The sequence below is a fragment of the Lynx rufus genome, unplaced genomic scaffold (genome assembly GCF_022079265.1).
Source record: "Lynx rufus isolate CCGP_SWC_20201006 ecotype Redwood Valley unplaced genomic scaffold, mLynRuf1.p SCAF_3, whole genome shotgun sequence".
Classification (NCBI taxonomy): Eukaryota; Metazoa; Chordata; class Mammalia; order Carnivora; family Felidae; genus Lynx; species Lynx rufus.
The window spans coordinates 30,009,648-30,037,347 of NW_025814845.1; the positions used below are offsets into that span (position 1 = coordinate 30,009,648).

The 27,700-nt window shown below is 37.0% G+C and overlaps 1 protein-coding gene across 9 annotated transcripts in view; it reads right to left on the minus strand.

Moving 5' to 3' along the window:
- Positions 1 to 27,700, minus strand: part of SMIM14 (small integral membrane protein 14) — a 127,472-nt gene that overhangs the window by 48,342 nt on the left and 51,430 nt on the right. Inside the window, exon 3 of one of the 9 annotated variants that reach the window (XM_047092220.1) lies at positions 23,227 to 23,326. The exons of the other annotated variants lie outside the window; for them this stretch is intronic. The gene's annotated coding sequence lies outside the window, so the exon portion shown is untranslated. The remainder of the gene's footprint in view (positions 1 to 23,226; positions 23,327 to 27,700) is intronic. 9 annotated transcript variants of the gene reach the window in all.

Here is a 27,700-nt window from a genome sequence, read left to right on the forward strand (position 1 = left end):
GCCTGGGTGGCGCAGTCGGTTAAGCGTCCGACTTCAGCCAGGTCACGATCTCGCGGTCCGTGAGTTCGAGCCCCGCGTCAGGCTCTGGGCTGGTGGCTCAGAGCCTGGAGCCTGTTTCCGATTCTGTGTCTCCCTCTCTCTCTGCCCCTCCCCAATTCATGCTCTGTCTCTCTCTGTCCCAAAAATAAATAAAAACGTTGAAAAAAAAAATTAAAAAAAAAAATTAAAAAAACAAAAACAAAAAACAGCTCTGTTTAACTGGCTTAAAAATAAGTGCTTATGGGGGCGCCTGGGTGGCTCAGTCAGTTAAGTGTCCGACTCGGTTTCAGCTCAGGTCACGATCTCACAGCTTTGTGGGTTCAAGCCCCACATTGGGCTCAGTGCTGGCAGTACAGAGCCTGCTTGGGATTCTCTCTCTCCCTCTCTAGCTGCCCTTCCCCCACTCGTGCTGTCTCTGTCTCTCTCAAAATAAATAAATAAAATAAACAAAAAAAATTTTAAAAAGTGCTTATGAAGTACTTGTAAATCTTAGAAATGTAATAGAAGTGAAACCAAGTGTTTTTCAAGTTCACATGATCTAGTTCAATTTTCAGTATAAAAGCTAGTTAAAGTGTGTTGGTTTAATTTAAAGCAGACATGTCCTTAGAGTTATCAGACTAAATACAAACTTTTACTCTGCCTGAGTTTACTAGTCAAATAAGTTCATTTTATCTCTCACAAAATTTGTCAGCTAAAAAAACATCTTGGGGCAATGGCTGGTCTTGTCTAAGGTCTAATGGCTTTTGTGGGTAATCTAAACATAATTGTTAAAAACAATCAAATAGATGTTAAATAGAATAAAAAGTTTTAGGTAAATTTTAGTTTCTCCCAAATCTTTTGGTAACCCGAAACCTTAAAATTTTATTAAGTTAGATGATAATTTAAGTTAAATTCATTAAATATCCAGATCATTTCCAAATAAGATAAAATACTGAAACACTAATTACTGAACATAGATTTATCAATTTTTTGGTTTCATTTTACAGAGGAACTAAAGATATTTGGGGAAAGCATGTTTCTAGAAATTATAAAAGTACTTATTTAAAAAAAATTTTTTTATAGAGAGGGAACATGCACACACACACACACACATGTGTGCCCAAGTGAGGGAAGGGCAAGGGGCGAAGAAGCAACAGAATTTCAAGCAGGCTCTGCACCCAGTGCAGAGCCCAATGCTGGGTTTGATCTCACAACCATGAGATCATCACCTGAGCCAAAATGAAGAGTCAGAAACTTAACCGACTGAACCACTCACACACCCCTAAAAAGTATTTAAAGTCTGCCAAGCCACAGGATGTTAATGCAAATGACAGTTCACAACTGTTTACTTTTTTATTTTCACTAGAAACTAAGATTTCTAAAGGTTAAAAACTTTAATATGTGTAATTAAGCTGTAAGAAATAATAAGGGAAACCTCTCCATATTCAAGGAAAGTCAGATGTGTGTTTTCAGTTAAAAGTGGACTGGATCCTGAATTCCAGGTTCCCTCAAATATTTGGCTATGACACATCAAGCTAATGTTCTCAGTTTTCTCCCACTCTTCTGATTTGGAATCATTAAAGAATAAAGACTGTCCTTAAATCTCCTTGAAAGGTCCTCCTCACTACCCAGATGATAGGGACATGAACCTTAGATACACATTTCAAAGCTGACAAACTGCACCTGACATCTGGTCCTGCACAAACACTGGGGACCTCTACATCAAATTGACTAGAAAGATTAGCTAACAGCAAGATGCTTCCTCCCAAGACACTGGATCAAGACTTTAACTAAACATGAATACTAAATACTTTAAACATGAAACCCTTTCTTCTTCACTTTTTCTTTACTCTGGCACTGGCCTGGAAAGATAATACTACCACCTCCCAGGCCACTGCTAAGGCCAGTGGAATTTAGAACTTTTTATTTCAGGCTAGGAGAAAACCTAACTGACCTCTGACTATGACGAGCAAACACAATTCTTGTGAATGAATCTATTAACAATACTGCCTGAACAGGAATGGTTTGTGCCCTCACAGGGTTTGTCTTTGTCTGCAGTGGTTATCATTCTCCTTGGGCCTATAAATGCTTAGACAGTGGTGCAGATTCAGGCAAGGCCTCTTTGGTTACCAAAGTGTGCTCCTTTTGGTCAACTCTTCTGAGTTTACATTGTCAAGTTAGAAAAGACCTACCAGGAGGCTTTCAGGATTCAAGATTCACTATCTTTGGCAGGGCCCTACTTCCATGGTTAGGAGTAAATGTAAATGAGGCTATGATTAGAAACTTTTCCTTAACTCTTGAAAGTATTGTAAAATCTACAATAGCTATCCAACAAAAACCCTTAGACTGTCTGGCCACAGTTGTTTTTGATAACAGAATAGCCCTTGTTCATCTTTTAGCTGAGCAAGGAGGTATCCGTGCTATGGCCACTACTACCTGCTACACCTGGATTAACATTTCTGAGAAAGTGGAAACTTCAGTTACATAAGATCACTGAGCAAACCACTTGGCTTAAAAAGATGAGCTCCTTAGAGTGCCTGGGTAGCTCAATTGGTTGAGTGTCCAACTCTTGATTTCAGCTCAGGTCATAGTGAGTTTGAGCCCCACATTGGCTCTCTGCTGTCAGTGCAGAGCCTGCTTCAGATCCTCTGCCCCTGCTCTCTGCCCCTCCCCCGCTTGTTCTCTCTCTCTCTCTCTCTCTCTCTCTCTCTCTCTCAAAAATAAATAAAACATTTAAAAAATTATTTTAAAAAAATTTAAAAAAGGTAACCTCCTTCAACAGGGTCTTTGACTTGACTTACTTGATTTTCATTGGTTTTGGTCTTGGGGATCATAGCTCTGAAGTGCACTCCAAACTATTCTCTCAAAATACATGCATGTATTCTCTCAAAATACATGCATGTTCCTAGCTACTAGCTACCATGCAAATAATCTCCTTAAGATGAGAATATCAGAAAAGGAACAAAGAGAATGACTGACTTAAAAACTGTTAACCTGGGGGGTGCCTGTCTGGCTCAGTTGATAGGACAACTCTTGCTCTCGAGATTATGAGTTCAAGTGTCACATTGGGTGTAGAGATTACTTAAAAATAAATTCTTTAAAAAACAAAACTGTGAGCCTGAAGTTGTGGCCTATTACGGAGACTAAGCAGAAAAGAAAAAAGGTAACAACCTATGAATACCCCAAATAAAAAACGTACAAAATCGGTGAGAACTTCAGAGCTGAGAGTGGAACTAATGTCTTAAATTGTGATCACATCTCTCAGTTAAGCTGAGAGTCTCATCAAAAGGGGTGAATTGTTAAAAAGGAGACAGCAAGTCAAAATGGAGTCCCTTGTGCTAAATTCCGTATCAGGAAACCAAGACTTAATATACAACCTGACTGAAGTTTTGACCCCCCAGGAATGCAACTTTTAACCAGTCAACATAGAATTTCCTAGTCAGCACTAGTAAGATAATCTTCCTGATAGACCCTTCCATTCCCCTTAGGAGGCTGACCTTGCCTAAAACAATGCATTCTTTGCTAATAATTTCCTTTTCTACCCCCTTTCTATCTTTAAGAACCTTTCTTTTTCTAAAGCTCAGCAGAGCTCCTTTCTATTTGCTAAACAGGATGCTGCCCAATTCATGAATTGTTGGATAAAGCTAATTTTATCTTTAAATTTACTCAATTGAGTTTTTGTTATTTAACAATATGTTGAGGCCTTAATAGCCAATTTGATGGTATTTGGAGACAGGACCTTTGGGAGTAATTAGGTCATGGGAGTGGATCTTTATGAATGGATTTAGTGTCTCTACAGAAGAGACGTGAGAATGATCTCTCTCTGTATATCATGTGAAGAACACATAAACCAGGAAGAGGGGGTGCCTGGCTGGTTAAGCAGGTTGAGCATCAGACTCTTGATTTTGGCTCAGGTCATGATCCCAGGGTCATGGAATCAAGCCCCACATCAGGCTCCTCGCTGAGTATGGAGCCTGCTTGGGACTCTCTCTCTCCCCCCCTCTACCCATCTCCCCTGCTCGCTCGCTCTCTCTCTCTTTCTCACAAATAAAAAAAAAAAAAAAGTAAAAAATAAAATAAAAATAAATTTTTTAAGATGAGTCCAAAAAAAAAAAAAAAAAGGAAGAGGGCCCTCACCAAACTCTGAATCTGCCTGCACCTTAATCATGCACCTACCAGACTCCAGAACTATGACAAATAAATGTTTGTTGTCTAAGCCACTCATTCTCTGGTATTTTGCTGTAACAGCCCAAACTAACAAAGAGAATTTTGCAGCCTCTATCCTACCAAGAAAGCTCTCTGAAGGAAAAAAAAATATGTTATCTAAAATGATACCAATGTGGCAGGTGGGGGGGAGAAGGGTGCATGAAGTAACTGGACAAAAGCAAGGAAATAACTAGGAAGATTTGAAAAATAACAGTAACAAGTGAGAGGCCAAGATGGCTAACTAATATTTAAAAGAATTTTTTTTAATGTATATTTTTGAGACAGAGAGAGGGAGGGAGAGAGAGAGAGGGAGACACAGGATCTGAAGCAGGCTCCAGGCTCTGAGCTGTCAACATAGAGCCTGACATAGGGCTCAAACTCACGAACCATGAGATCATGACCTGAGCCGAAGTCAGACACTTAATTGAATGAGCCACCCAGGCGCTCCATGGCCAACTAATATTTAAGATTTAAGATCAACGGAACAATTCATAAATTAACTAAAGGGAACTTCATTCAATCAAAAAACATTTAGTACCTATATTAGGCATTAGAAATATAAAAATGAGGGGGGTGGCTGGGTGGTTCAGTTGGTTGAGCATCAGACTCTTGATTTTGGCTCAGGTCGTAATTTCATGGTTCATGAGTTCAAGCCCCATGTCAAGCTCTGTGCGTTGACAGTGTGGAGCCTGCTTGGGATTCTCTCTCTGCCACTCCCCCTCTCTCTCAAAATAAATAAACTTTAAAAAAAAAGAAATAGAAAAATGAGCAAAATCTGATACAGTTCTTCCCTAACAGTGTTCACATTCTAATATCAAGACAGATAATTACCTAAATATTTTTAAAATTATAAATACAAACTTGTAAACGCTATAAAAGATAAATGGACCAAGGGGTACTGAGATGGCTCAGTTGGTTAAGTGTCCAACTCTTGATTTCAGCTCAGGTCATGATCTCATGGTTTCATGAGTTCAAGCCCCACGTTGGACTCTGTACTGATGGTGCAGAGCCTGCTTGGGATCTTCCCTCTCTCTCTGCCCCTCTCCCACTCTCACTCATGCTCTGTCTCTCTCAAAATAAATAAACTTAAAAAAAAAAAAAGATAAATGGACCAAAAGACTGAAAACACAAACCACAAAATGAGAGAAACTATTTGCCTATCACATATCTGATAAGAGTTTAATATCCAGAATATATGAAGAATCCCTCTAACACAAGAAAAAAACCCACAATTTTTACATGGGCAAAAGACTTGAATAGACATTTCTCTAAAGATATATAAATGACCCATAAGCATATGAAAAAATGTTCAATGCCATTAATCATTAGGGAAATATAAATCAAAATCATGAGATACCACTTCACACCTATTAGGATGACTATCATAAAAAGATAAGGGGCGCCTCAGTGGCTCAGTCGGTTGTGTCAGACTCTTGATTTTGGCTCACAGTTCCTGAGTTTGAGCCCCACATGGGGCCCCGGGCTCACAACACGGAGCCTGCTTGAAATCCTCTCTTTCCCTCTATCTCTGCCCCTCCCCTAATGCCCACGTGCTCTTTCTCAAAATAAACAAACAAACAAAAAAAGTCATGTGAAGAAATTAGAAAGAACCCTTTTGTATTGCCAATGGGAACATAAAATGGTATAGCCTCTCTAGAAAACAGTTTGGTGGTTCCTCAAAAGTTAAACATAGAATTATCAATGGCCCACCAATTCCACTTCTAGGTATATACCCTAAAGATTTGAAAATGGACTCAAACAGATAGTTGTATGCTAAATATGCATCACAGCATTATTCATGATAGCCAAAAAGTGGAAACAACCCACAAGTCCATCAACTGATAAATGGACAAACAAAATGTGGTATATGCACACAATGAAATAATATTCAGCCATAAAAAAGAATGGAGTTCTGATATACCATGAAACATTATGCTAAGTGAAATAAGTCAGACACAAAAGGACAAATATTGTAGGATTCTACTTACATGAAATATCTAGAATAAGAAAATTCATACAGAAAGTAGAATGGTAATTTCAAGGGGCTGGGGAAGGGATTGGAGAGTCATTGCTTAACAAGTACAGAGTTTCTGTTTGGGATGATAGAAAAGTTTTGGAAATACATAGTGGTGATAATTGTACAACACTGTGAGGGTAATTAATGCAACTGAACTATAAACTTGAAAGAATGGTTAAAATGGCAAAAGTTGTTATATTTGTTTTACTAAAATTTAAAAAAGAAAAAAACATTCTAGTTGTCCAGGACTAGAGTGAGGGCTTGAGGAGAAATGAGGACTGATTGCTAAATGGTACTGGCCTTCTTCTGGGGTAAAGATAATGTTCTAAAATTGATTATGGTGATGGTCACATAACTTCATGAATATACTAAAAGCCACTGCATTTTACTTACACTTTAACTGTTGCATTGTACGGTGTGTGAATTACGTCTCAATAAAGTTGTTATTCAAAAAAAAAAAAAAAAAGGCACCTAAATGGTGCCTAGACAGCACATACAGGTTCTAAACTTATCTAATCAGGGAAGAATTTATCAAGAAGCTAACTTTAGGGGGCGCTTGGGTGGCTCAGTTGGTTAAGCGTCCGACCCCTGGTTTAGGCTCAGATCATGATCTCAGGGTTTATGAGTTCGAGCCCCACATACAGAGCCTGTTTGGGATTCTCCCTCCCTCGCTCCTCTCTCTGCCCCTCCCGTGCACGCTCTCTCTCTCAAAATAAGTAAATAAATTTTTAAAAAAAGTTAACTTTGAGTTTAAAATGGAAGGATGCACTGGAATACAATAGGGCAAGAAAGAAGGTGTGAGGACAGAGGTCCAGAAGGCATTCCAGACACAGAGGGAAAAGCTGGGTAAAGACCCTGGAGTAAGAGTATGACATAGTGGAAGAACTCAAAGAAAGCCACAATGTGCTGGCATCCAGAGAGCAAGAGTAGCCTGAAATGAGACCAGAGAGGTCAAGAGATGGGCCACACACAGTGCTTTAGGCCATGGTCAAGATTAAGTCTTCATCCAAATAGCAATGTGAAGCCCATAAAAGGTTGTATGCTGATATGTTTCGAAAAGATCATCTCAGCTGCATTACGGAAAACAGGAGGGAAGCTAATCAACATAGGAAGCCTAGTCAAAATGCTCTTTGAATAGGTCAGAGATAATGGTGTCCTTTCTAGAATTATCTAGGTTTGATGACAGCATATTAAGTTATTGGAGGGAAGACAAATTATTCCGTAAGTGATATAAGGCACAGCTGGCTCCCTACCCTCATTCCTTACACTAAAACAAATTCTAGACGCGTTAGTGATTTGACTTTTTAAAATAAGGCCACACATAGAAACAATCAACTAGAGCAATGGATTAGAATAGAATGCCCACATTGGGGCACCTGGGTGGCTCAGTTGGTTAAGCATCCAACTTCGGCTCAGGTCATGATCTCACGGTTCTTGGGTTCAAGCCCTGCATCAGGCTCTGTGCTGCCGGCTCAGAGCCTAGAGCTTGCTTCGAATTCTGTCTCCCTCTCTCTTTGCCCCTCTCCTGCTTGCACGCACGTGCACACTCTCTCTCAAAAATAAACATTAAAAAAAAAAAAGAATGCCCACAAACTGACCCATGATTTTTGAGGGGGATTTATAAAGGTACCACTTTCAACAATCAACTATTAATAAGTGCTAAGATAACTTTTTTTTAAATTTTAGTATGATGCATACATAAAAGAGTGGAAAAATATACATCCAACTTAAAAAGTGATTAGCTGTAGGGAAAAGAATATAATTTTAAGGACAGACTTTCATTTTGTCAATTTTTAAACATTTCTTACAATGAATGTGTACCCATATATTAAGACTTTCAAAATATAGAAAAAGTTTAACTTTTAAAAGTCACAAATTTTTAACTACAAGAAGACAAGTGGGATATATGCAGAACATAAATCCAAGAAACTATAAAGGAATAATACTTTTGTGACAGCCAAAAATTATAAAAATTTCTATCAACCAAAAATATACTGTAAAATAAAAAGACAAAGAACTTGGAAAAATACTTGCAACACATATTAGGTTAATTTCCTTAATTTACAGGAAACTCTGAAAAGTCAATGCAGAAATGACAACCTAACAAAAAAATGAGCAAAGGTCACATTCACAGGAAAATACAGAGGCAATGAACAAAAAACAAAAGAGGTACAAATCAAAGTATCACTTTCATCTATCAGAAGATTGGTAAAAATTAATTTATCTAGTTAACTTGGATATCCATATCCAAATAAACACGCAATGTTGTTGTATAAGGATGTTCATTGTTTATAAGAGCAAAAAATGATAAAGCAAAGTGTATATCCTTCATCCCTGTGGTTCTGATTAAATAAATGATAGTATGAGTACACAAAACCCTACACAGCTGTTGAAAAGAATGTGGCGGATTTCTTTATAATGATTTGGGGAAATATCCAAGATAGACTGAGGTGAAATCAAGTTGCACAACAGTCAGGGCAAACCTACTTCCCATCTAGTATCTTCTTAGATCTGTTTGCCTGGGCTAAGCAGGAGTTGGGGGTTGGAAGGGGAAGAAGAGTTGCCAACCACCTAAGCTGGAGAGACTAACTCTCCAGAAGGTAGGAAATACCAAATACAAACTCTGACTACCTCACAGGTTTGTCTGACCCCAACTTTAAAAAAAAAGGGGCACCTGGGTGGCTCAGCTGGTTAAGTGGCCAACTTTGGCCTCAGGTCATGATCTCACGGTTCGTGGATTCAAGCCCCTCGTCGGGCTCTGGGCTGACAGCTCAGAACCTGGAGCCTGCTTTGGATTCTGTGTCTCCCTCTCTCTCTCTGCCCCTCCCCTACTCATACTGTCTCTCAAAAATAAATAAACATTAAAAAATATTAAAAAAAAAAAAGATTAGCCTTCATGTCAGAGAACGGACTATACATATCTAACACAGAAAACCTGAAAGTAAATATATCCTACCCTTACAGATAAAATTCACCCTTGAAAGCCTGTTTCTCACCTCTTTGCAAATTGTCCATAGGGATAAAAGGGCTCAGACTGTACTGGTGTAGACATAAGCAAATACTGGTCCACTTATAATACTGGAACTTCCTTCCTACCTGTGCCTCCCCAGGCCAATAAAATGCCATTTGAAATTAAAAGATACTATAAGTTTTTAAATATGAAATTCAAATACTAAAATGCCTAATACCTACCGAGTTCTGCAGCCTCTGAACACCGAAATGCTAACAAATTGTCTTTTATAAAGGGAGACCTGTTCCTATCATCATCCATAAAAATTGTAAAACACAGCTAGTTTCAAGTCTCCTTTTAATTCATTTGATTGGCAAAATTAGATTCCACCAATATCACCATCACCTCCACCTGCAAAAAGTCCACAGCTTCTTGAGGGCAGAAACCTATTTTAGTCATCACTCTGTCTCCAAACAACTCCTTTGCTGCTTAAGCCACAGCCATTAATAAATATTTGTTGAAATTTCTGAAGTTTATTTTCTCTGTATCTATATGCCAGGAGCATGTAAATCACCTAGAATTTTAAAGTATATGTCAGTATTAACTAGTTCCAGTAAAATGAGAAAACGCACTTATAAACAGGACATTCTTCAATAGCGCTATGCTTCTGTGGAACTTTCCTCACATAAACTTTAGCTGTTTTAAGTACTATTCAGTTTTCAGTTAGTAGTTTCCACTTAAAATTATTTGTTTTTTGAAAACAGAATGGAAACAGTTCTCTTTTGGCTAGGACCTCAGAACAAGCATCAGTGCACACAAGCAGCTAAGCACTAGAACAAAAAAACTTAACCAATCCTACCTCACATTTAAATCTCATGTGTCCAGGGACGCTGGGTGGCTCAGTCAGTCAAGCATCTGACCTCAACTCAGGTCCGTGGGTTTAAGCCCTGCATTAGGCTCTGTGCTAACAGCTCGAAGCCTGGAGCCGGCTTCAGGTTCTGTGTCTCCCTCTCTCTCTGCCCCTCCTCCACTCACACTCTGTCTCTTTCTCTCTCTCTCTCAGAAAAATAAACATTAAAATATAATAGTAATAAAATAAATCTCATGTGTCCAGAGACATTAAGAAGTTGCTCTATCAGGGGCACCTGCGTGGCCCAGTCGGTTAAGCGGCTCTCAAAATAAACATACATTAAAAAAAAAAAAAAAGCAACCTATAAACTGTCGGTTAATTTATGCCCACAGATTGCTATCGCAAGTATTAACTGTAAAAGGAAGATTCTAATATATAAAATGCTTATTATTAAAAATTTCAAAATATGAAAAAGTAGAATTGTGTAGGAACTCTCCAGAAGCTGTCACCCAACTTCAGTAGTTATCAACCAATGGCCTGTTTCATTTCATCTATTGTATCTATGCCCATGTGTAATTCCTCCCCTCCTCCCCTGGATTATTTTGAATTTTTTCAGTGTATTGTTCATATTTTCATGACTTTGACATTTTATGACCAATTGCAATAAAGCTGGTTGTTTGTAAGAGTCAAGCTCATGATTTTGGTATTCTTTAGCACTGTTCTCACATTAGGATATATATTGAGGAGGTGAACAACTCTGAAACAAGGACACCAAAAGAATTGTTTTAATACCCTTAGGTATTTGTAAAATACCTTTCTGTACCTTGACATAAATTCTAGGTATTTGTAAAACACCCTGAAATAAGTTCTAACATACCAAGATTCTGATTCAGTAACCCAGTTCTGTCTTGCCCACAATAGAGCAACTTTTTTAAAGTTTATTTTTATTTATTTTGAGAGTGAGACAGAGAGCAAGTAGGGGAGGAGCAGAGAGATAGGGAGAGAGAATCCCAAGCAGGCTCTGCAATGTCAGTGCAGGGCCCACACGAGGCTTAATACTACAAACCGTGAGTTCATAACCTGAGCTGTAATCAAGAGTCAGATGCCTAACCGACTGAGTCACCAGGAGCCCCTAAAGGTTGCTTTTTACGCCTTAAAAGGGCAAAACAAATGCACACATCTAAAGCTCTCAAACTATCCTCTCTTAAACAACTCCTACCATAGAAAAGAAGTGAACTAACACACTCTGAATGTTGGGAGGGCAAATGCTCTGATCCGGGTCATTTCCTCCTTCCACTGCAAATAACAAACCTTTCCCAGTAGAGTTCAGCTGCAATATGTCAGTTGAGTCATCCTGTTTCTATATGCTGAGGGAATTTTCCAGTGCTGTTAACCGGTTTATAATCTGCTATTAGAACCTTAAACACTCCAGCTCATGCTGGGTGGGTTTAATTTACCTTATTTCACCTCTGGGGAGTCAAATTTAATTGCCAGCTTATAACTCTGGAAAAGGTAAAAAAGTAGATATTGTAGTTTCACTACACTAATTCTCTAGAATTATGCCATGGAATTACATGCTTATACACAGGATTGATTCCTTGGGAAATAAACTTCTTAAAAGTGGTTCCTAATGAGGCTAAACACTCTTAGTAGCAAATCACAGAACAGCAAAGTTATTAGTGTTAGATTTTTAGCAGATCACCTGGTATCAGTAATATCCCCAGAAGTACACAGAGTAAAATGAAAAATGTCAACTTTCCCATTCCTCCCCAACTCTCCTCCTTTCCCCAGAGGTATCACAGTTAACAGTCCAGTGTGAATACTTGCAGGTCTTTTCACATGTATTTACACCCTTATAAATATGTATATACATATATCATTTTGGTAGATCTTATAGATCACCTCACACATGTTCTGCAATTTACTTTTTTGTAGCATAAAAAGCCTTCACACCTTTCATTACATAAAACTCTACTTCATACTTTTTAATGGCTACATAAGACTCCAAAAACATGAACATACAATTTTAGCATTCCTTTAGTAGAGATTAGCTAGGGACTTTCCAATTTTTTTTTAATGTTTATTTATTTTTGAGAGTGCGTGCAATGGGGGCCAGAGGGAGGGGGACAGAGCATCCAAAGTGGGCTCTGCACTGATAGCAGCAAGCCCAATGTGGGGACTGAACTCACGAATGGTGAAATCATGACCTGAGCCGAAGTTGGGAAGCTCAACCAACTGAGCCACCCAGATGCCCCCCAATGTTTAAGTAATCTCTACCCCCAATGTGGGACTCGAACGCATGACCCTGAGATCAGGAGTCACATGCTCAATGGACTGGGCCAGCCAGGCTATCCACGGACTAATTTTTTGTTAATATTGCAACAAACATCTTTATGCCCATATTTTTGTGGGGCTGATTACAAAACAAATTAAATCTCTGGGTCTAAGGACATTTACAAAAAGCCTTTGCAAATTTTAATTCTATCAACAGCACACAGCACATGTTACTAATTGTATAACATAGTAATTATATACAGTATTATTATCACTGATAGTACAATAACATGGATATGCTCAACTATATATGGATATACTAAAAAAAAATGTCAGGCCCCAAAATTTATATCATTGTTTTTAATTTCCTAATTCCAACAAGGCTGCATATCTTTTCATATTGGCATTTATATTTCTTCTTCAAACATTTTGTCTTACTGATTTTAGCAGTTTATATTATTGAATATTTATCAACTGCCATATCAGAGTAAGATTGAGAACTTTTTATAGGTTATTCGCTTCTCTTCCTTCTAGGTGGCTCCAGAGCCAGATTCATAAGTTTCTATTTTTACATATTTTTCTTTTTAATTTTTTTAATGTTTATTTTTCAGAGAGAGAGACAGAGTGCTAGCGGGGGAGGGGCAGAGAGAGAGAGGGAGACACAAAATCCGAAGCAGGCTTCAGGCTCCAAGCTGTCAACACAGAGCCCCATGAGGGGGTTCAAACTCCTGAACCTGGAGATCACGACCTGAGATGAAGGCGCCCTATATATTTTTCTATTTAAACATTTATCGGGGTGCCTGGGTGGCTTGGTCGGTTAAGCATCGGACTTCGGCTCAGGTCATGATCTCACGGTCCGTGAGTTCGAGCCCCGCGTCGGGCTCTGTGCTGACGGCTCAGAGCCTGGAGCCTGTTTCAGATTCTGTCTCTGCCCCTCCCTTGTTCATGCTCTCTCTCTGTCTCAAAAATAAATAAACATTAAAAAAAAATTTTTTTAAACATTTATCTATTTCTCAGACTATTAGCTAAAGAGTTAATACACTTACAAACCATAGAAAACAGATCTAAAATCCTAAGACAGCAATGGAAAATAACATCCAGGAACACCTGGGTGGTTCATTTGCCTAAGCTTTCTACTGATTTTGGCTAGGTTATGATCTCATGAATCATGGGGTCAAGCCCTGTATGAGGCTCCATGCTGACACTGCAAAGCCTGCTTGGGATTCTCTCTCCCTCTCTGATCCTCCCCTACCCTCTCTCTTAAAATAAACTTTAAAAAAAAAGAAGAAGAAAAGAACATCCAATGACCATATGAAATAATATTTGTAAGTATTTACATTTTCTTTAAATGTTTTAACACGTTGACATGCTGACATGTTACATGACATTGTTACAAGAGTAACAATGAACCCTAGATTTTTTTGATAATTTTACTTAAATTTACTTAAATTTTGATAATTTTATTTAAATTACTTAAATTTTCTTTTATTTTGGAGCTATTTTTTGTTGCCATAGAGGTCAAGGATTCACGTGAAAAAAAAATTGTCTTCCAAGCCATTAAAGATTTCGGGAAGAAAGCATTTCTATGTTAGTATGCATATGTGAGTTTTCATTTTCTGTAAGTGGTTCCTCTTACAGAAGAAAATATTTGGTTTGGTGAGATCCTTTTAAGACACTATTATATTCTAAATTCTTTTAAGAGAGAATATTTTACAAATACCTGGGAGTAACAAAAATTCCCAAATGTAGCAAATGTTAACATAGGTTTCCAGGTGATAAAAGTCGCTTTCAAATGGGTTAGCAATTTTTATAATACATTGCAAAATAGTAAATATTTATTTTTTATTTTTTTTTTAAATTTTTTTTTTCAACGTTTATTTATTTTTGGGACAGAGAGAGACAGAGCACGAGCAGGGGAGGGGCAGAGAGAGAAGGAGACACAGAATCGGAAACAGGCTCCAGGCTCTGAGCCATCAGCCCAGAGCCTGACGCGGGGCTCGAACTCACGGACCGCGAGATCGTGACCTGGCTGAAGTCGGACGCTTAACCGACTACGCCACCCAGGCGCCCCGCAAAATAGTAAATATTTTAAAAGTACTTTTAACACAAAATGCTTGGAAGATTCACTCATGAATTTTTAAAGGATATAATCCAATCATATCCTAGATTAACCTATAATAGTTCTCACATTAATTTGGAATGGAATTACCATTACATGAACTTTACCTATAAATGGCCTTAAATTGTTTACTTCTTAACCAATGGATAGCAAATTTCCTACCAATAGGTAAAATGTAAGAGAAACAAGAGAAAAAATTTTTAAATACAACAAGACTAAGAAAGAGGATATGGTCATGAAAACTGAATAAAAGACAAAACCCTGGAGATCATTAAAATTAAGGGCTAGGGGCGCCTGGGTGGCTCAGTGGATTAAGTGTCTGACTTCAGCTCAGGTCATGATCTCATGGCTCATGAGTTTGAGCCCCACATAGGGCTCTGAGCTCACAGCTCAGAGCCTGAAGCCTGCTTCAGATTCTGTCTCCCTCCCTGCCCCTCCTCTGCTCACACTCTGTCTCTCTCTCTCTCTCTCAAAAATAAACATAAATAAATATAAATATATAAATATTAATGGCTAGTAAGCAAAATGGTAAATAAATCTCTTACATCTCTAAAAGACAAAGAGTTAAAATAGCCAAGAGAGGCTCTAAAATTTTTTTGAAATAGGTAAAGCCAAAGGGAAAAGATAATTCCCATAAGAGTCATAGTTAATTAACAAACATAAAAAAAAAAAGTCACCCTGGGGCACCTGGCTGGCTCGGTGGTAGAGCCTGGGACTCTTGATCTTGAATTTGAACCCCAAATTGGGAGGTAATTTACTTTAAAAAAAACCTCGGGGGGGCGCCTGGGTGGCGCAGTCGGTTAAGCGTCCGACTTCAGCCAGGTCACGATCTCGCGGTCCGGGAGTTCGAGCCCCGCGTCGGGCTCTGGGCTGATGATGGCCCAGAGCCTGGAGCCTGCTTCCGATTCTGTGTCTCCCTCTCTCTTTGCCCCTCCCCCGTTCATGCTCTGTCTCTCTCTGTCCCAAAAATAAATAAACGTTGAAAAAAAAAAATTTAAAAAAAACAAAACAAAAAAAAAAAAAACCTCGGGGTGCCTGGGTGGCTCAGTCGGTTAAGCGGCCGACTTTGGCTCAGGTCATGATCTCGTGGTCCGCGAGTTCGAGCCCCGCGTCGGGCTCTGTGCTGACAGCTCAGAGCCTGGAGCCTGTTTCAGATTCTGTGTCTCCCTCTCTCTGACACTCCCCGGTTCATGCTCTGTCTCTGTCTCAAAAATAAATAAACGTTAAAAAAAAAAAATTAAAAAAAAAAACCTCACCTTAACTATGTCATCAAATACCTGCAAATCAATGTAAACTTTTACCTGAAAACAAAACACAGAAAGTTCAATGAAAGTTTACTCATATACTGCTAAGTCCTACAGCTAATAGCTACAACACTTTGGAAAAGTAATTTGGCAATATGTATCAAAACTGCAGGGGTACCTGGCTGGCTCAGTCCATAGAGCATGCTTCTTGATCTTGGGGCCGTGAATTCAGGCCCCATGTTGGGTGTAGAGTTACTCAAAAAAAAAAAAAAAAAAAAAAAGAAAGAAAGAAAGAAAAAAAAAAACCTCTAAAAATGTTCTTGTCACTGACATGTGTTTTATCTGTGATTTATTTTTAAATACTCCAACAGAGCAGGGAAAACAGAACGATGGAAAGGAATAAATCTTCCGTACAGAATTCCAAATACTGTAAGTAGATTTAACCCCTCGAAGAGGTAAAGCTTAACTCTCCTCTGACCTTGAGTGTGGACTTGACTTAGTGACTTACTTATAAAGAGTAGAATATAGAAAGCAAAGGTGACTTTATAGTGGAGAAACCTAGCAAATACTACCTTAACCAAAAGATCAAGGTATATATCATGAGTGATAAATCATGCTGATATTATGTACTCTTTATTAATATGTGATGAGAAGGGCAGTTCATGTCTGTGGTATTCTTCCCCCCAAACACTAAGTCTAATCATGAGAAAAATCATCAAACCCAAACTGAGGAATTCTACAAACACCTAATCAATACTCCTTCAAAACTGTCAAGGACATCAAAAACAAGAAAAGAACACAAAACTTAACACGGATCAGAGAAGACAAAGCAGACTAATACTACTTCCAGGTGATCCTAGGAAAGTCCTTACAAATGATAAAAAGAAATAGATTACTGACATTTTACTTATCTTAAATTAGTAATATTGGGTAATATACTATTAATTCCACAATTATCCATTGCTCTCCAGAAACTTTTTGGGATCACCCTCCCTATAATTCTATCAAGAGGCTAATAAATTAATTTTTACTTGAAGTAGAGTACTGTATACTAGGCCTTTCAATGTTTCAATCCCTTTACATTTTATGACTTAGCGTCTCTGGCCTCTGCTGTCCCTGCTTCACTGAAGTCTCAACATAAACTTAGCATGACTTAGCATACCACAAACTTTCCTTTTAAAATAAATTCCCTCTGGTATCCACATAAAAACATAACAAAATGTCAGCTTATCCTTTATACATCTCGGATCCATTCCTTAAAATAGGGCTCCAGGCTGGCTCAGTCAGTGGAGCATGTAACCCTTAATCTTAGGGTCATGAGTTCAAGCCCCACAATGGGTTTATCACTTAACTTACAAAAAAGGCGGAAGAGGAGGAAGAGTAGGAGGAGGAGGGGAAAACAATCAGTTCTAACAATCCAGAATTACTACAACTTGATTTTTCCTTTATTTTTCTCAAGGCTGAATTATAAAAATACGTAACCTTATTTAAACTCCCTACTTTTTTGCCAATCTCTAGTTGTTTCTCTTCTTCAATAAAGGTTAGTTCCCTACCCTGCTTCCAAGAGCAATATTACTAAAAATTCATTTCCGTCATAAGAAATGAGTCAGAAATCCAGTATGCGCAATGTGAAATTCTTGTGGTTAAAGAAAAAAAAAAAGTATGTAGAATTACTATATGCCCAGAATTTAAACCCAGGGAAGAATTATGCTACGTTAAAATGACTGTACTGGTTCTGTTAAGGAGATCAGATGATGTTTTTTTTCTTCTTCTTTTCCTAAGTTTCCATACTACATTTTACTGCTTGAATCAAATTATATATTTACATAAGGGTATGTTAATTTGTATATACATATAAACATTCATATACACATTAAACAAATGATTCTACCCAAAATACTAAAGGTTGTTGCCAAAACTCCCACACATTAATAACTTAAACATGAATTTTTATCTATAGAGAGAGGTTTGCAAATAGTCTAAAACCATAAGAATTTAGTATTTAAAAGTAATTATATAATTGGTTGCCTCTGGAAAGGGTGGCTAGGGGACAGAAGTAGTAACAACACTTCTGAACTATTCAAAAAAATATTAACTTTTTAAAAGAATAACCTTACTGGAAGTTTCTTGTTCTTCCCACTGCCAGAACCATTAGCTCTAGGAACAAATAAATGAATCTCAATTTTCTCTTGAACTGAATATACTAAATTTTCTCAACCCTCTGTCTGACCCTCTGTCATCGCTGAATTTGTTGGCTAGACTTAATATATAATAAAAGGGCTTCTAAACTTTATAAGTAAATGTATTACAAAATGAAACAAATCATATCAACAAGAAATGACTAAGTATATACATGGATACTTGTAAAATCAGTCTTTGCCCTAAATCTGAGATAATCATTCTTTGCAAACTCAGTTTTCCAAAGTTTATCTTTCCCTAAAAAATATGTACACTTATCATGATGAGTGAGCACTGAGTAATGTACACAATTACTGAATCACTGTATTGTACACCTGAAACTAATATAACACCGTATGTTTACTATACTGGAATTAAAATTAAAAACTTAATAAAAAAAGTTGACCTTTCCCTGCTCCTACTCACTCTCTGGTAGAAACTTTAAAAAGAGAAATCAAAAAGTTGAAATAACAGTATAAATAGCACAAACTATCAATGTTTATATAATGCTTTGTCAAACTGAGTTTAAAATGAAGGCAGGGGCACCTGGGTGGCTCAGTTAAGCATCCAACTCTTGATTTCAGCTCAGGTCATGATGTCACGGTTCCTGAGTTTGAGCCCCAACTCGGGTTCTGCACTGACAGCATGGAGCCTGCTTGGGATTCTCTCTCTCCCTCCCTCTCTGCCCCTACCCTGCTCGTGTTCTCTCCCTCTCTCAAAATAAATAAACTTTAACAAAAAATGTTTTAAAAAAATACACAGGGGCACCTGGATGGCTCAGTAGGTTGAGCATCCAACTTCAGCTCAGGTCATGATCTCATCATTCCTGAGTTCGAGCCCTGCATTGGGCTCTTTGCTGACAGCTCAGAGCCTGAAGCCTGTTTCAGATTCTGTGTCTCCCTCTCTGTCTCTGCCCCTCCCTGGCTCATGCTCTGTCTTTGTCTCTCAAAACTAAATAAACATTTAAAAAAATTGGGGGGGGGGGCCTGTGTGGCTCAGTCGGTTGAGCGTCTGACTTTGGCTCAAGGTCACGATCCCACAGCTCTGTGAGTTTGAGCCCCGCATCGGGCTCTGTGCTGACAGCTCAGAGCCTGGAGTCTGTTTCAGATTCTGTGTCTCCCTCTCTCTCTGCCCCTAACCCACTCACATTCTGTCTCTGTCTCTCTCAAAAATAAATAAACATTCAAAAAAAAATTTTTTTTTATATACAGACAAAAAAGAAAAAAAGGAAAAAGACAAGGACTGGACTAGTTTTGTTTTCACAGGGCAAATCCAGAATCAAAGACATCTTGGATGCACATCATAGGTGGGATGACAAGCAGAAAAACAAAGGTGGAGGAAGGAGAGGGATAAAGATAATACAACAACCTAGTAAATAAGTAAACCTAGGAAATAAATAAATTCTTTTTATAGAATTTTCTGAACATACCAACTACAAAATGTATTTATCTATACATCAAAGCTTAAATCACAAATGAAGGAATCAGTATTTTAATAAATGGTCTTAGGAAAACCTGCTAACAGTTAAGAAGGAAAAAACCCATCAGTAATTCTAGAAGGCAATTTAGGTGAATATTTATTTGACCATTGTGGAAGAACTACCACACACAATGGAAAATACCAACAAATTTACAACATAATACCGTGTACATTAAAAAAAAAAAAAAACCCAAATAAAATAAAAAGAGCAAAAGAATTGGGGAAAAACCACATTCAACTAATATGGCTCACAAAGGCATCTTAATAACAGAGCATATGCAAACAGATTCTTAAATAAATTGTAGAATGCATTTGAGATTACAAATTATAATAATTTTTACGGCAATATGAATCCAGAAGTTAAAAAAGGTTCATGGCCTCTGAATAACTCAGTTTCTATTTTTAAAAATCTGAAACACAAAGAATTATGTACAAAGATGGTTCTCATAACAGTGAAAAACTAGAACAATCTAAATGGGTAAAAGGGAATGGTTAAATTATGATACATTCTATGAAGTATTAGGCAGCCAAATGTTTCATTTTCTTTCATAATGACATGGGGAAATGATCACAACACAATATTAAAGTATATCAAATAGTATATAAAAATAAGCACAGCACATGCACATGGTTAAAAAAGCACAAGAAAACACAAACTCAAAAAAGTTGAAAGCATGCATACCAAAAACTTCAACATTGGGTATCTCTAGGTGACAGGATTTTACCTTTCCCTTTATACATTTTATTTTTTTTAACTTTTGAAAAAAGTTTATTCACTTATTTTTGAGAGAGAGAACGAGTGAGCACAAGTGGGGGGAGGGGCATAAAGAGAGGGACACAGAATCCAAAGCAGGCTCCAGGTTCTGAGCTGTCTGAGCCACCCAGGTATCCCTACACATTTTATTTTTGAAGTATCATATAATGATCATACATGAACTCTTATAATAAGGAAAAAATTTCTGGATACTGCAGCTAAACCCAGGAAAACTAACTCAGATTTACCAGTAAATAAATGGCAAAAAGTAAATAAATAAAACATTAAGATATGGCAGGGATATGGTTAAGAGATTTAGGAGGCATCAATTAATTAAATGCAATGTACAGACCTTGTTTGAATCCTGATTCAAACATTATAAAAGGACATTTATGCAAGAACAAGGAACTCTGAATACTGACTGGATCAAATAACATTTAGGAATTACTAATTTTTTTTTTTTAACATAACTACAATGTCAATTACACATCTAAAAAGAGTCCTTATCTCTGAGAGATCCTACTAGGTATTTTCAGTTACCGAGATATAATGCCTGGAAACTAGTTGAAAATAATCCTGCAAGGGGGAAGAATACACAAAATAAAACAGCCATGAGTTAAATAATTGTTGAAGCCAGTTGATGGGTACACAGGAACTCATTATACTATTTTACCTTTTAGTACCAAAAATTTCAAACATACTTAAGGTGTTTTTTTTTACTACAGTTTTAAAGAAAAAACACACTTCAGTTTCCCTCCATGCAAACATAGGGCTCTTCTTGAGAAAACAGGGATAACCAAGGCTGTTTCAAGAAGGATGAAAATAATCTTTCTACTGTGATTTTAAGAAAGTGATTTATGATAAAATCAACTTTTCAAACAGCCAATCGAATCTTTACAGTGATCAAGAATGGTATCAAAATTCTTTCCCTTCAAAAAAATAAAAATAAACACCCACAGCAAGAGCACAATGCAAAGTAACAATTTAGAATGCATGCAATTTGTTTTTTAAGACAGAAAATAGAAATGATGGTCAATGAAATGGGGAACTCAGAATAAGTATTCTATGCATTTTTTTCTAAAAAGCATCAATTCTACTGATGAAAACTTGAAAGTTATAAAACCAAGAAAGTGAACCAAATGCCAGAAACTGCTAGAACTGCTTCCAGGACATTCAGGGAGACTACACTTGAGTTTGCTTTCCACTCTTATTCTTAACCTTATTCCCAATTATATCATATAGGGAATTACTCACCTCTAAAAATAATTTCCTTCTAGAAACAGCTTTCTGACCCCAAGTTTTTATGCAGAGGTTTTTATTCCATAGTAAATTAGACAACTGACCAAACAAAAGAGAAGAGATATCCCAAAACTTTGGCCATCTTTCATATTAAACATGGAGAACAAAATATTTGTCTATCAATTCGAGTAAAATATCATTATCATGCTATATACTAATATACTACAATTAAGCAGTTGGGATTAATTTTATCAGATGATCCAACATCTCAATGTAATAAGGTGTTCAAATTCACTCATACACAACACATATTCACTTGCTCTATTTTTTTATCAGAAATGGATCTTAAGCAAACATAGCCATACCTGTAGTTTATATTTGCCTGTAGCTTAACTAACTACTTTCACATGCTATCAACACCCCTTCTGACAAAGTCAAAGCAGGAAAATTATCCCTGTTTTTAAATGAGGAAAATAGGGGGCACCAAGGTGGCTTAATTGGTTAAGCATCTGACTCTTGATTCGGCTCAGGTCGTGATCTCACAGTTGTGAGATCATGCCCCACATTCAGCTCTGTGCTGAGCATGGAGCCTGCTTAAGATTCTCTCCCCCTCTGCCTCTGTCCCTTTCCCACTCGTGCATGCCCGCACTCACTCTCTCTAAAAAATAACATAACATAACATAACATATGAGAAAAATAGGTTCAGGGAAGCTAGCAATTTGACCATGATCACACATCTAGTATGAGATGAACTCTGGACAGGAAGTGACAATGTAAATTCCTGACCAGGGCTCATTCCACATCTTTCTGATATGACCAATCATGCTAGTGACATTTCTTTCAATCTTACAAAGACAACTTCAGAGCAGTACAGAAATTAGATGACTATCAACTGACTTCCTATTACTTCTTATCAATGACTTACTTTTCTCTTAAACTACATTTGCATCTCTGATGGGAAGTAGACAAGAAAAGGATACAGACACAAGTTCAAATTAGTCAATCATTTGCTAAAAACTGTGCTAAAGCTATATCTGGGAGAAGTTAAAGACATTTTATGTTTTTAATTTAAATGTTGAGGAGCACCTGGGTGGCTCAGCTGGTTAAGCGTCTGACTCTTGATTTTGGCTCAGGTCATGATCTCACAGTTCCTGAGATCAAGCCCCACATCAGGCTTTGTGCTAGCAGTGCAGAGCCTACTTAGAATTCTCTCTCTGCCCCTCCCCTGCTCATGTGAGCTCTCTCTCTCTAAATAAAGAAACTTCAAAAAAAATAAAATAAAATAAAATAATTTAAATGTTGAAATTAAATCCCATTATATACCCTAAATGTTACAATCTCTGCGCTTTGGAGTTGAGACTCCCTGAATTCTATCACAACAAATTTTAAAACTCAAATTACTAGCCAAGCAATTATAATTACAAATTCCCTATAATATTCCCTATACTGATCCAATAGGATGACCCTATATTGTTCCACCTAGAATGAGGTATTTGTAAGAGAAAGTACAATAAGAACCATCTCTGAAATTCTTACAAAATATTTTTACAGGATTACAAAAAGCTTCAAGGCACTCTTTCAGAAAGAGCATACTATTCAAAAGGAAGAGATCAAAGCAGGCTAGAAAGAATAACAACAAAATACTTATTTTCCACAGAGTGTAATGGGAATGTATACAAGAAACAAGATGAGTGTTACCAATAGGTCTGTGCAAGATATCACTGTATAGGTAGGGTATACATTACCTACATGTATGAGGATGACAAGCCTTCATTTACTCATAATTCAACAAATCACAACTTCACAAGTGTTACTATTAAAACTTTGGGGATGCAGCAGTTCTCACCTATTCATTTAAATAGAGAAGAACTGAGTTCCGGAGAGCCTCAGTGACTTACCCAGTGTCACAAAGCAGAGGTGTGATTCAAACCCATGTCTTCTCTCACTTCTCCTTTCCTCTGAAGTATATATCTAACAAGGCTTCGGGGGACTAAGAAACTGGCAGAAGAGTTCAGAGGAGGATATAAAAGAAATAAAAGGCATCCCTTACCTCTAAGAGCTGCAATCAATTATTAATTATAATTAACTCATATAATAATAATTACATACCAGTGTATAATTAACAGCCAAAATAAATGTCACAGACAAGTGACCTCTCAGAAGAAAGCTCAAAATCAAAGTATTTCTCTCCTCAACTAACCTTCCACCCATCGCTTCTAAAAGCTTAACTCTTCAAGGACATCAAGAATTTCTTCAGCTCCTTAATTCCTCCATATCTCTGCAGGATTCTATAAAAGGTCCACCCCAGGGCTGCCTACCACTATTCTAGAAACTCTCAGTTAATGTACTCGATTTCCCTATGTCTTAGACACTACCTTCTCTTTCCTCAGTGACCTTTTTCTTCCTTAACCTGTATTTGATTGTATTCTAGGAATCACCTTAGGCTAAAACATCATGGGATAGCAGAATACATCTTAGATAAACAATTCAAGTTACAGCAGTGCTGAGAAAAGGATAAATTAGCTTCTCTTTGACTTCACTTTCTCTATCTATAAAACAAGAGCAATAACTGAAACTATTCTTTTTAAAGGGTTGTTTCGAAGATCAAGCAAGAATGTGTAAGAGTGCTTTATAAGCTGTAAAATGCTCTGGGCCAATTCAAGTCTTAAGCCCTTATGTTTTAAATTTATCTTGAACTCTCAGCCTGAGATCTCTGTATACTGCTTTGGCAGGTTTGTATTCCCCTGGGGCTCAGCTATCGCTCTTCTGCATAAAAGATACAAAGCAGAAAGAAGTCTTCTGTTCTGAATCTTGGTCCCTCACCTATGAATTTCCTGACCTTCCCTGGATGTTCCTTACTTTTGTACAGTCCCAAAGATTCTCTCTCAGTCTTTTATTTATTTATTTATTTATTTATTTATTTATTTATTTATTGTGAATGGTCTGTAAAATTTATTGTGAATGGTCAAATAAAGGAAAACTTTTCAAATGAACCATCTTTGTATCCAATATCATAACCAAATTTTTCATATTCTAAAAATGTTTTCTAAAATTTACACAAGAATACTTATTAGACATGTTCTGAATTTAAAAAAATTTTTAAGTTTTTAATTTACTTTTTAAAGTAATCTCTATACCCAACATGAGGCTTGAAATCAAGACCCCAAGATCTAGAGTCGCATGCTCTTCCAACTGAGCCAGCCAGGCGTCCCCTGAATAAAAAACTTTTAAACTAAGGAAAAAAGTCTGTTTTTCCTATGTTACAAACAGAAAAATTCAACAGAAGATGATATAAAAATTCCATACTATGTAATACCAAATCATAGTGGATACAGGTTACTTATCTTAAGAAAGCAATTTTCAACAGCTCTTGTTACAAAATACAGTACTAGTGTGTTCTGAAATTGTGAAGTACATCACAAGTAATATTACAAGTTTGTGAATAATTTACATCATTCAAAGAGAGTGGAATCAAGACTTTTTCTCTCATTCATTTGCTTGCTTATATGATTTCTTGAACAGAAAGAAATATGGTTACTGCTCTCCCAATTCATGTAATCCCTCTCATCCATACTACAACCTAGATAACACATTTATAGACAGATGCACATAAATGCCACTCGTGATGACAGGAAAAATGCTTAGACCCAATGTGATAAAGAAACCAATATTGTTAAAAAATGAAATTTGAATAAACACCACAGATTTTTTTTGTCTTCAAAATTTTAAGCAAGTCAGTTTCTTTTATATTACCTTTGCTAAGAGTAACAAAGCAACAAAATACATACTATGTAAAAAAATTAACTTGTGTTTTAAAAAGTATATAGTGATATAAAACAAGCTAGCAGCCAGAACACCTCTAAGTCTGTTGCATATACCAGGAAGATGCTTACTGCTTTCCTATCTTGATTTGAAACATCTTTATTTTAAGCTGTTAAATTCTGAAAACACTGCACATGTAGTACTTATCAATGAGTGCAGTCAAGCAAAAACCACCTTCATTTTGTATTTTTAAAAAGCTGAGACTCACATCTGTGCCACGACCTAAATTTAAAATAGGAAATGAAAATTCAGTAGGAAAATAAGCTATGAGAAGGTAACTTTCTCCAAAACAAGAGCACTGAGGTTTAAAATGTTAACAAAATAGAAACCCTATTACACATCTAAAAATTAGGTTTTCGTTTAGAAGAAAGATTTTAATTTTTCAAAGGAGTTGATTTTTTTACATTTATTTTTTAATTTTTTAAAATGAGAGCGTGAGCAGGAGCGGGGGGGGAGAGACAGAAGAGAGGAGAACAGAATATCTGAAACGGGCTCTGTGCTAACAGCAGCAAGCCTGATGCAGGGCTCAAACTTACAAACTGTTGAGATCACGACCTGAGCGGATGTTGGATGCTCAACCAACTGAGCCAGCCAGGTGCCCCAGGACTTGATTTTTTTTTAAACAATACACATTTATAGTTTCAAAATTCAAATAACAAGAAGTTTTTTCTTTTTTAAAGTAAAGTTAAAAGTACTTTTCTCCCCTCTGAGGTAATCTCTATTAAAAACTCTCATGTAGGGGCGCCTGGGTGGCTCAGTCGGTTAAGCAGCCGACTTCGGCTCAGGTCATGATCTCGCATGATTTCAGATTCTGTGTCTCCCTCTCTCTGACCCTCCCCTGTTCATGCTCTGTCTCTCCCTGTCTCAAAAATAAATAAAACGTTAAAAAAAATAAAAAATAAAAAAAAACCTCTCATGTAAATTTTCTAGGCATCACAAATACATGTATACTGTATATACTTGTCAAATTACGATTAAAATCACTACATTTCAAATCATTAAAAAGTCTTAAATATAACTTAAAAAAAAGAATTAGACTGGTTGCTCTAATCATTGAAAGCTTAGGTTAACTTTTAAAGCCATGGTTCATCACAGTATCATTTATAATGGTGAAACTGGCAACTACACTCATGTCCAACATTAACTGAAAACTCCAAGTAATCAAGCTTATTCAAAATATCTTCTAAAATATAGCCAGTTAAGGGGTGCCTGGCTGGCTCAATCAGAAGAGTGAGCGACTCTTGATCTTCGGATCTTGAGTTTGAGCCTCAGGTTGGGTGCAGAGATTACTAAAAAGAGAAAGAAAGATTTAAAAAAAATAAAAAGTAAAAAAAAAAAAATGTAGCCAGTTAAAAATAAGAAAGTTTCTAGAAATCAAGAAAGTAGAAAGTTTCTAAGGCCATGGTAAAAAGCTCATTAAGTTAAAACAAAAACAAAAACAAAACCCCACAAAACTAAACTAAGATACAAGCTTATGTGGGTATTACATCTTATTTACACCAAAGATGAAGTTTATTTTTTGTTTAAAAAAATTTTTTTAAGTTTATTTATTTATTTTGGGGGGAGGGTGGGGCAGAGAGAGAGTAGAGAGAGAATCCCAAGTAGGCTGTGCGCTGTCAGTACAGAGTGCAACACGGGGCTCGATCCTATGGATCTCAAGATCGTGACCTGAGCTGAAATCAAGAGTCAGATGCTCAACCGACTGAGCCACCCAGACGTCCCCCAAAGATTCATTTTAAATAAATAAATAAAAGACTGGAAGAAAATGCCATGTACAGAGATAACTTCTGAATGAGAAGATTACAGATTTTGTTGTGTTGGGCTTCATATACTACCATCTTGCAGCTTTTCATAACAAGCATCTCTTATGTTAAAAAAAAAAAAAAAAACACAGGGGCTATTAGAAATCCATCTTCAATTCATGAAAGGAGTTCTACTAGCATATTCTGACAGCTGTAAAAAGTAGGTTTACTTACTATAACTTCTATGATCATGGAAGATCAGTCAATACTGCTGCCATATAAAGTCCATGAGCTTTGGGTCAGGGGAAAATTGGGTTTGAATCCCAACAGTACCAGTGGCTTTACCCTGGGCAACTTACCCAACTAGTCAGAGCCTGTTTCCTGCAGTGTAAATTAGGAATAACAGTATCTGACTTGGAGGACTGATGTGACAAGTAAATGGGAAGTGTGTGAAGGAATTCAAGGGGCTGGCAAATATAGCCATAAAAGGTAAATGCCACTATTATTGATATTCAGGCAGGTAACCACTGTTTAATTTCAGACTCAAATAATTTTCAGCCCTTTTTCAAAATGGCTTTTAAAGTGCCCAAACTGCTCTTTATCCAAATGGAGGATCTGCTGATATGTGCCCAACTACAGAAACAACCATTCATATGGTTAGTACTTATTATGTGGGCCAAAACACGAATATGCACATAAACACGTACCAAAAGAATACCTTTACTTATAAGCCTGTAGCATGTTATCAGTTAATCATCTAAGAAGTTTTATGGTCATAAAAAGTCCTTATAGAAGCCAAAATATAACA